Source organism: Dipodomys merriami, unplaced genomic scaffold (genome assembly GCF_024711535.1).
Source record: "Dipodomys merriami isolate MVZ:Mamm:240054 unplaced genomic scaffold, mDipMer1.0.p SCAF_7, whole genome shotgun sequence".
Classification (NCBI taxonomy): Eukaryota; Metazoa; Chordata; class Mammalia; order Rodentia; family Heteromyidae; genus Dipodomys; species Dipodomys merriami.
The window spans coordinates 34,550,995-34,560,345 of record NW_027206290.1 but is presented as its reverse complement, the minus strand read 5'-3'; positions in this window follow the sequence as shown (position 1 = coordinate 34,560,345).

The window sequence follows — 9,351 nt, the reverse complement described above, 5'->3', positions numbered from 1 at the left end:
CGATTTCAGAAAGGAATCTTTCGGTGATTCACTGTTTGTCTCCTTATACCTAACCATGGCCGAAGTAAAGCCCCATCCAAACACAGCCCTGGGCTCTTTGAGCCTTCTTTTTCCAGCCTTCTGCTTCCTTGGAGCATATCCTTCTTTTACTTTAATAAATTCTTGATGCTCTTTTATTACTATCCTTTTGTGTCTTGCTCAATTTTTTTGTGTACTTCATGAAAGAAAGAATCTGGACACACCTCATAGAGGTGTGGGGGAGACAACCATCTCCAGAAATTCCTGCCCAGTAACAGGACTGCACCGGAGAACGGCATACTACAATGGGAAAGTCCAGGCATCCAGTGTGGATACCAGCAGGCTCGTGAAAGAGGAACTGACAACTCGATGGTGCCACAGGTGTGCATGTTGAGATACATTCCGGGGGTCAGTGTTCCCTGACAGTGGTGGGATTTATCACTGCAGCGATTAATAATAATAATAATAATAATAAATGGCTCCTCATTCTAGACTTCTTAAATAAACATTATGACATTCCCAAACTATCCATGGTAAATAATAGGATGCATAATTATGAAGGCTATGGTGGTTTTGGTGAAACCTACAATTTTCTCTGTCCTACAAGAAAATGCCCAAGTGAAATGGAAGCATGTAAACTTCAGACAAGTGGAGAGGCACATGCGGCTAGGAGAGTGGGTCTAGAAGAGCTGATTCAATGTGTGACTGGCAAATTGGAGCTTCAGGCAAGAGCTGACTTTCCTGGGTACGTTGAGGGAGCATGAAATTATAAATGAGCACCATACTGACTCCACACAGAAAGGCCAGATTGAACAGAAAAGCTTGAATGGAGCCGGCATCACATAGTTGCTAACAGCTTTATGTCATAGGGGACGGTTGCTGCAATTGTGGGGAAGCAGTTCAAGTGGAATGGGAAAGGGCGTTCTGGCACTGCCTTTTCTGACCACAGTGATATAGATAGGAAGCTGTGATGTGGTGACTCCTGTAATCCTAGCTACTCAGTAGGTTGAGATCTGAGAATCATGGTTCAAAACCAGCCTAGGCCGAAAAATCTATGAGACTCTTCTCTTCAGTTAATTAGCAAAAAGCTAGAAGTAGAGGTGTGGCTCAAGTGGTAGAGCACCATCTGCGAGTGGGAGACCTAGAGTTCAAACCTGGGGCTTGAACAAAAAAATAAAAACAAACACATTAAAAAATATTGTTTTTTGGGCTGGGAAGGTGGCTCAGTGGTAGAGAGCTTGCCTTGCATGCCTGAGACCCTGGGTTTGATTCCTCAGCACCACATAAGCCAAAAAGAAAAAAAAAGCCGGAAGTGGTGCTGTGGCTCAAGTGGTAGAGCGCTAGCCTTGAGCTGAAGAGCTGAGGGACAGCGCCCAGGCCCAGAGTTCAGGCTCCACGACCGGCCCCAAAACAAAAAAACAAAACAGAACAAAACAAAAAAAAATTGGTTTTTGTATATGCTTCTCTGTAATCACTGCTGCTCATATAAGTTTGGTTTATGTCTATATTTTATATTTGATACACTCCATTGGACTTAAGTGAAATATAGATTCATTTCTATCTGTAGGTACTGCACATAAAACATTGCTTTATACAAAAGGTTGTAAAAATATTTCACATATTTTCACACAAAACAATTGGCAATTTCTTATCTAGGTGATTCTGCTTTCTTCAGTGCATCATCTTCCTATATTATAACCCTGTTAATAATTTCTAGGGTGAATACATCTAATGTAGCACTTCAGAGAGGAGGAAGAAGGGCAAGGAATGCAAGGTGCGTGCAAAACAATGCAATGATGTCACATGTGGTGTTCTTAGGTTGACTTTTTAATCCCAGATAAAATGAGTTGTTTCTTCACTGTATTTTCGTAATATATGTGTTAAAATAAAAAACTATGAATGGGAAATTACTACCTAGTCTGACTTACTATTGAGTCTGACTTACTAATGAGGGGCGCATAGCTGAACTGTGCCGTCATCAACCCAATAGCAGTAGATAGCATGTCCACTACTGATGGGAATGATTTAAATATGTATTTTTATTTCACCACACAAAAAAGAATCCCCCCAAACCATCTTCACATGCAACTGTGTGTGTGTGTGTGTGTGTGTGTGTGTGTGTGTGTGTGTGTGTGTGTGCTGGGGCTGGGGCTCTACCACAGGACTATTTCTACAAGTTTAATGATCTTTTTCCCGCTTATATTGTGAAGAAAAATACTGTAATTTTCATCTGAACATGCTTGACTTAGTTTTGTTCTATATCTCATGTCTTTAATTAATAAGCTTAATTTTTCTTCTAGGTCCTTGAACATCTGGAGTACAGGATAATAGTTGTTTTGGTGCTCTTGTCTACTGTTTCCATCACTGAGTCATTTCATAGTAATTTTCAGCTGATTGACTTCTGTTCTGTTTTCTTTCTTTTTTTTTTTTTGGTCAAGTCGTGGGGCCTGAACTCTGGGCCTGGGCGCTGTCCCTCAGCTCTTCAGCTCAAGGCTAGCCTACCACTTGAACCACAGCGCCACTTCCGGCTTTTTTTTTCTTTTTGCTTATGTGGTGTTGAGGAATCGAACCCAGGGCCTCATGCATGCAAGGCAAGCGCTCTACCACTGAGCCACTTTCCCAGCACCATCTGTTTTCTTTTTTGCATGCCTGGTAATTTATTTTTTATAATATATATGTTTATTGGAAAGATAGTGTACAGAGGGCTTTCAGTTACATTTCCTATCAAGCATTGTTACCCCCTCCTTTGTTTTTCTCCTATTATCCTTTCCCTCCCTTCGTCCCCAACTCTTCCCTTCCCCTCCCAAAGTTGTAGAGTTCATTTTCAACATAGTGTCTTGTACATCTCATTGTTACAATGGGTCAACCTGTATCCTTATTTCAGCTTTTTGTTATTTCCCTTCCCCTCTCCAAATTAGAAAAATGTATATACAAGATGCAGGGCACCAGAATCAAATACAGTGAAAACAGGGGTTATGCCATGGGGGAAGAACATACAAAAGAAAGAAAAAAAATCACACAGTACATTATAAGTACATTAAAAAAAAAACAGCAACAAAGAAAACCTCTGGTGTCTCTATCTTGGGGTTCATTTCACTTAGCATCATCTTATATGGTCATATGTACATTGCTTTTGACTTTTTCTGCTTGTCCTAGACATATACTAGTTATTGCAGATAAGGGAAACCATCGACCTATGTTTCTTTGGGCCTGGCTTATTTCACTTAATATAATTTTTTCCCAAGTCTTTCCATTTCCTAACAAATGGGGCAGTATCATTCTTTCTGATGGAAGCATAGAATTCCGTTATATATACATATGTATGCATGTATATATATATATATATATATATATTATTTTCTTGATCCATTCATCTACTGAGGGGCACCTGGGTTGGATCCATCTCTTAGCTATGGTGACTACTGCTGTGATAAACATAGTTGTGCTGGTAGCTTTAGTATAGCCTTGTTTGTGAACATTTGGGTAAATGCCCAGAAGGGGCATTGATGGGTCATAGGGGAGCTCTATGTGGAGTCTTTTGCAGAACCTCCATACTGCTTTCCAGAGTGGGTAAACAAGTTTACACTCCCACCAACAATGCAGTAGGGTTCCCTTTTGTCCACATCCCCTCCAGCATCTGTTATTAGATTTCTTGACTACAGCCATTCTAACTGGGGTGAGGTGGAATCTCAATGTTGTTTTGATTTGCATTTCTTTTATGGCTAGAGAGGCTGAACATTTCTTCATGTGACTATTGACCATTCTTATTTCCTCTTCAGAGAAGTTTCTCTTTAAGTCTTTAGCCCACTTATTAATTGGACAGTTGTTTGAGGATTTGTTTGTTTTAAATTTTTTGAGTTCTAAGTATATTTTAGATATGAGACCCTTGTCCGTTCAATCTATGTATGTATGTATGTATGTATGTATGTATGTATGTATGTATGTATGTATGTATGTATCTATCTATCTATCTATCTATCTATCTATCTATCTATCTATCTATCTATCTATCTATCTGTTTATTGTCAGTCATGGAGCCTGAACTCTGGGCCTGGGCGCTGTCCCTCAGCTCTTCAGCTCAAGGCTAGCGCTTTACCACTTGAGCCACAGTGCCACTTCCGGCCGGCTTCTTCTGTTTATGTGGTGCTGAGGAATCGCACCCAGGGCCTCATGCATGCAAGGCAAGCGCTCTACCACTGAGCCACCTTCCCAGCCCCTATTTTTTATTTATTTTTTAAATGTACTTTTTATGCTGGTACTTGAGCTCAGAGCTTCATGCTCTTTTTATTTAGTCCTCTATCACTTACTTCCACGTGAACCACTTCTCGACTTCTGGCTTTCTCCTAGTTTGAGATGGAGTCTCTCAGACAATTATAATAGTAATAATATTATTGTAAATATAATAATGATCATTAGAAAGGGTTTGTGGTTTACATAAAAGCAACTAAATGTTTTGAAGGCATCAGGAAGTGGATGAAGACTGTTGGTAATCATCTTGGCCTCTTTTCGATAGTCACTGCTCTGGGCGGTCCATACTTATGCCAGGGACTAGTTTAAAGTCTTAACTTTGCAGCTTTAAGGTTCACAGCAGTCCTGTAAATCGGCTTGTCATAGTCTCTCTTCCTTTATGTAGTTGGGCTTCTTTTCCTTCCTTGGGGAGAGCTGGCGTGCTCTGAACTCTAGGGAACCACCCCGCGCACCTGGCCCGGCCAGTGCCAGCGGAGCTGACGAGCGCCCCCGCCTGGCCACACCTCGGTCGAGCGAGTCACCGCGTGTCCAACACCAGGGGGCGCGCGCAATTCAGTTTGGGGAAGGAGGGAGCACGCCAGCGGGGCGGAGCCGGCCGCGCTCTGGGCACCCCACCCTTCCCGGCGCCAGCGTCTCCAAAGCTCGGAGACGAGCACTCGGGCGGCCCGGCCCGGTGCTGCGCCCTGCGGCCTGGGGTAGTTTTAGTGTGCGGGGCAGAAACCCCCAAGAGGAAGGAAGATGCGCCCTGGGTCTTTGTGTTTACTGAGGTCACCCGCCCCAGCGTTACACTGCGTCCAGCTTGCTCTGACTCCCTGGCATCCCCTTCAGGCCAGATCCTTTTGTGTGTTTAAATCAAGTGCGGCTGCTTTGTTTTCAAGAGTATGGGCATTCAACTCTGAGCTGCCTACTTGTGAGGTGGGGGTCTTCCTTTGGACCCCCCCCCACAAGCCATCCTGATCCCCCTATTTACATTTCCTTGTGTAGCTGGGATGACCGGGGCGGGCCACGCCATTCAGTTTAAACCAGGCGCTTCGTGGGCTCCTGGATCTCCCTGCTCCTCAGAACATCATACATACCACCACCCATGGGAGACATCTGCTCTGTCACCCAGTGCCACCCTGACCTCTCACCTCAGTGAAATCTGTCCCCCCACCAGCCTTTAAAATGGCCCTGGGCGGAATACACGGAAGGCAAGTGCGCAGGTGCCGGCACGCGTGGCGGGCGCCGCGAAGGACCTGCTGAGTCTCGGACGAGGGCGCGGGCGCCGTGATGTCACTGCGATTGTGTTCCGTGGAGCCGCCCCCCTCCCCGAAGACCAGAACCGGGAATGTGGGCGCGGGGGGTGGTGCTGGGGCCAAGGGAGGAGGCGCGGGGCAGGGAGCGGAGCTTTCCCATGGAGAGAAGAAGGCCCACACAGAAAAGGAGGGGGTGCGGGAAGCCAAGATCGGAGTTAGAGCAGAAGGAAAGTGAGCCATGAATGGGCGCCTTGTGTGTGTGGCCCCGTGGGCGCTGGCTGACTCACCAGGATGAAGAAGGGGCCTGTGTGCGCTTTGTCACCCGCTCCCCCCACCCCTCCCCGGGTCAGGGGCGGCCTGAGGACACACCCGGCCTCGGAGGGCGGGCGCAGCGAGTTCAGGTGGAGAAAGGCAAGAATTCCTCCGTCAGGGGTGCAGCCGGCCCGGTGCGCCGCAGGCAGGCGAGGCGCCTCGGCCTCGGAGGCTTCCCGGCCCCACCCCTGCAGCCGCGAGGCCGGCTCGGCCTGGGCTCCCCCGCACACACAGCTCCGTGGCGGAGGCGGCCTCACCCCAGCCGTCCGACCTGTTCCAAAGGCTTGACAACCGACTGTTGGAGGCAACAAGCAGCCCGAGGGCCTTGGGCAGAGGGCGGGGCGTGGGGCCGGGGCCGCCCCCGGAGAACGAGATCAAAGCCAGGCCTTGTGGAGAAGGAGGGGAGAGGAGGGGCGAGGGTCTGAAGGAGCCGTCCAGGCCCGATGGGCATTGCTGGTCTCCCTGCCAACTTCGGGAGCAGCACCCGCCGCTGAGGGAGCCAGACGGACCCATGATCTAGACTGGGAATCCTGGGCAAGTTCCTTAACGTTTTCGTGGGAGGAAAGCTAGAGTTGGATTGCTAAGCTCCCTTCCAGCTCAGCGTGCACGACTCCGAATCATCTGTGTATCTCTCCTCACAAAATCCTGGCTCCTGGCAGGGCCCTGCTCCTAGCTGAAAGTCTCCAAAGGACTCATCCTTCCTTAGCATGACCACAAGCTGGGACTGGAAACTCCCCAAATAGATCACTGGTTTCGTTTTTTGGTGCTGGAATTGAACCCAAGGCTTCTCCAGCGAATGCGCATTCCACCCCTGAGCTACACCCACAGCCCTGGGAACTGCTTGGAGACTCTAGGATCCTAGGCCTTGACAGCCAAGTGGCTCAGGGCAGGAATCCCAGGTGCGACTCTGAATCTCGGTCCTGTCCTGCTCGGCTGTAGGACCTTGGGCAATTACTGTGTCTTAGCAGGCCTTAGTCACCACCTTATCTGTGAGTGGATGACAGGATCTGTCAGTAGGGTCATCCACCTCTTAGAAGCTGGGTAGATTAAATGAAGTAACACATAAAACAATATTTGCTCAAGAACTTAGCACCTTATAAATACTCTGAAAATGTGTCCTCCCTCCTTTACAGGGCTTAGTTGTGACTGAAGGGAAGAAGTTTCTTGGATCTACACCAAGAGAGTGGGAGTGGAAGGGGAAAGGAGTAGAGTGGCAGAAAGAGAGAAGCCGAGTAGCAACTAATCCTCAGTAAAGGTCTCACTCAACCAACCAGCAGATGATGTTCAAAATGGAAGACCCTTCCAAGTTCTCCCTGCTTAGGACAAGAAGGGCAAACATAAACTTCGGCTGGGTGTGATGATGCTCACCTATAATCCCAGTACTTGGCAGGCTGAAAGATCAAGAGCTTGAGACCAGCTTGGTTTGTGGAGTGAAAACCAGTCATATATACATACGTGTACATATTCATATGTATGTAACTTCACCTTTGAGTACAAGCTGTGTGCACGGGAGATGTAACTTTGGTTGTTAAAAATTATTTTTCTTAACTTCAAAGCAGCTGCTGTAAGGGGCTGACAACATTCCTGAATTTGGGGAGATGTATTCTTCATTGCCGAAGCAGATCTGGGCATGCTAGTGTATACTGCATTGAGGCTCTGCCAGAGAGTACTGCCCCCCTCCCCCCTGCCTCTTGCCAGGAGTCGGATTCTTAAAAGGCCTATCTTGTTTTCCAATCACAGCAGCATAGACAATGTCCCTGAAACTGGACAACCTCCCCTCCCCCCAAATCTCCATGGCAACACAGCCCTGATGCTGTCTGCACATCCCAAGGAAACGCCACCTGAATAAGTCCCAGGAACACCCATTTGATTCTTTCAAAGCCTCATTTTCCTTTCTCATTTGCTCACAGATTTAGAGGGTATGAAGAAGGGCAATGAGTAGAAATGATCCTTTGACATCCTTACATCTCCACAAGTTAACTGAAACCCAAACCCAACAGGGAGATACTGCAAAAAAACCAGGAAAATGCTCAACACAGGAATAAATCTCTTACCTTGTTCTGATGAACTTTTTCCTGTCCCTGAAGAATTCTGCCACTTTCTGGGCCATCTTGCCTGGAACACATTCAATGACTTCATGGTTTTCAGTAGGTTGGTTGGTTGGAGTCAGGGTCTCAGCCTAGCCTGGCCATGAACTATTCCAGCCTTAGCCTCTAGTGTGGTCTCTCAGATGACAGTGATGTTTTTAGGGGGTTCATGTTCTACCAACTATATTGAGAATACCCTGAAGGCAGGGAACAGGTTTAAGCTTGTGTCTCTTAATAGCTACCTTGGCATCTGGCACTGCAGAGAGCCTGCAGAAACGCAGTAGTTTGAGGGGAATCACTAACGAAGAAAGATCTTTGTTTTGGTTTCATTTATCTGACCAGAGAAAAGTCTTGAGGACTTGGCCAAGTGTGACAGGTCACTCCTGGGGATAGGGTGGAGCAGAGTGGGGGTCCAGCAGGGTTTCTTGCTCAACTTTGTAAGAATCATTCCATGTACTTACTTAAAGCTCATTTGGCCAGGGACTCATCATCGCCCCAGGAGATTCTCTTGGGAAACAGGTAGTGAAAGAGGAAAGAATGGATTTGGACTATGTTCCTGCACTGTGTTCCTAATAGTCAGACAAAACATCATCTGACTTTATCTGACTTTGAGAAGTCAGGAGAGGAAATAACTAATTTTCCCAGCCAGCCAGTTTCAGTGGCGAGACAATTTTCTTCTGTTTTCATTCTTCTCAAATAGAAACCTGGTTAACCAGTTGTTTTCTATCTTCTCCCTGTCCATATCTTCCAAGGCAAGTAATGGTTGTGGTGGCTGAACTCTGGGCCTGGGAGCTGTCTCGCAGCTCTTCAGCTTGGGTATGTGGGCCACTTGAACCACAGCACCACTTCCGGCTTTATTCTGCTTATGTGGTGCTGAGGAATCGAACCCAGAGCCTCATGCATGCGAGGCAAGCACTCTACCACTGAGCCAACTTCCCAGCCCCCACTTTTTGTTCTTTCTGCTCTTTTCTGTTTATGAAGCCAATGTACTTTTCCCAGCTCCTAAGAACTTATTTGTGGAGTGACCTGTTCTTTCTAGAATTCCAAGGACAGCTTAATTTTGTGAGAGACAATTAAAAAAATTCTTTTGCTGAGCCTGCTAAGGAACCAAAAGCTGGATACCCAATCTTCACCCAGTCCCCCCTCTGCTCTGTAAGGGTGCTCTTGGATCTGAGACATTCTCTGCTGCAGTCACTTTACAATCACTTTGGGCTCTAGGAGGAACAGGATCTGATAATAACGTCTTGTGATAAAAGGCAAACTGTCCCTCCAACAGGCAATGCCATCTCATTACCTTGAAGACAACCAAAAGCTACAGAGAACTCCCCAGGCAGAGCTAATGGTCAATCAGGCCATACCTCTATTGTTGGTCATGGGGCTTGAATTCTGGGCGTGGACTGTCCCCGAGGCTCTTTAGCTCAAGGCGAGAGCTCTACCACTTGAGCCACAGT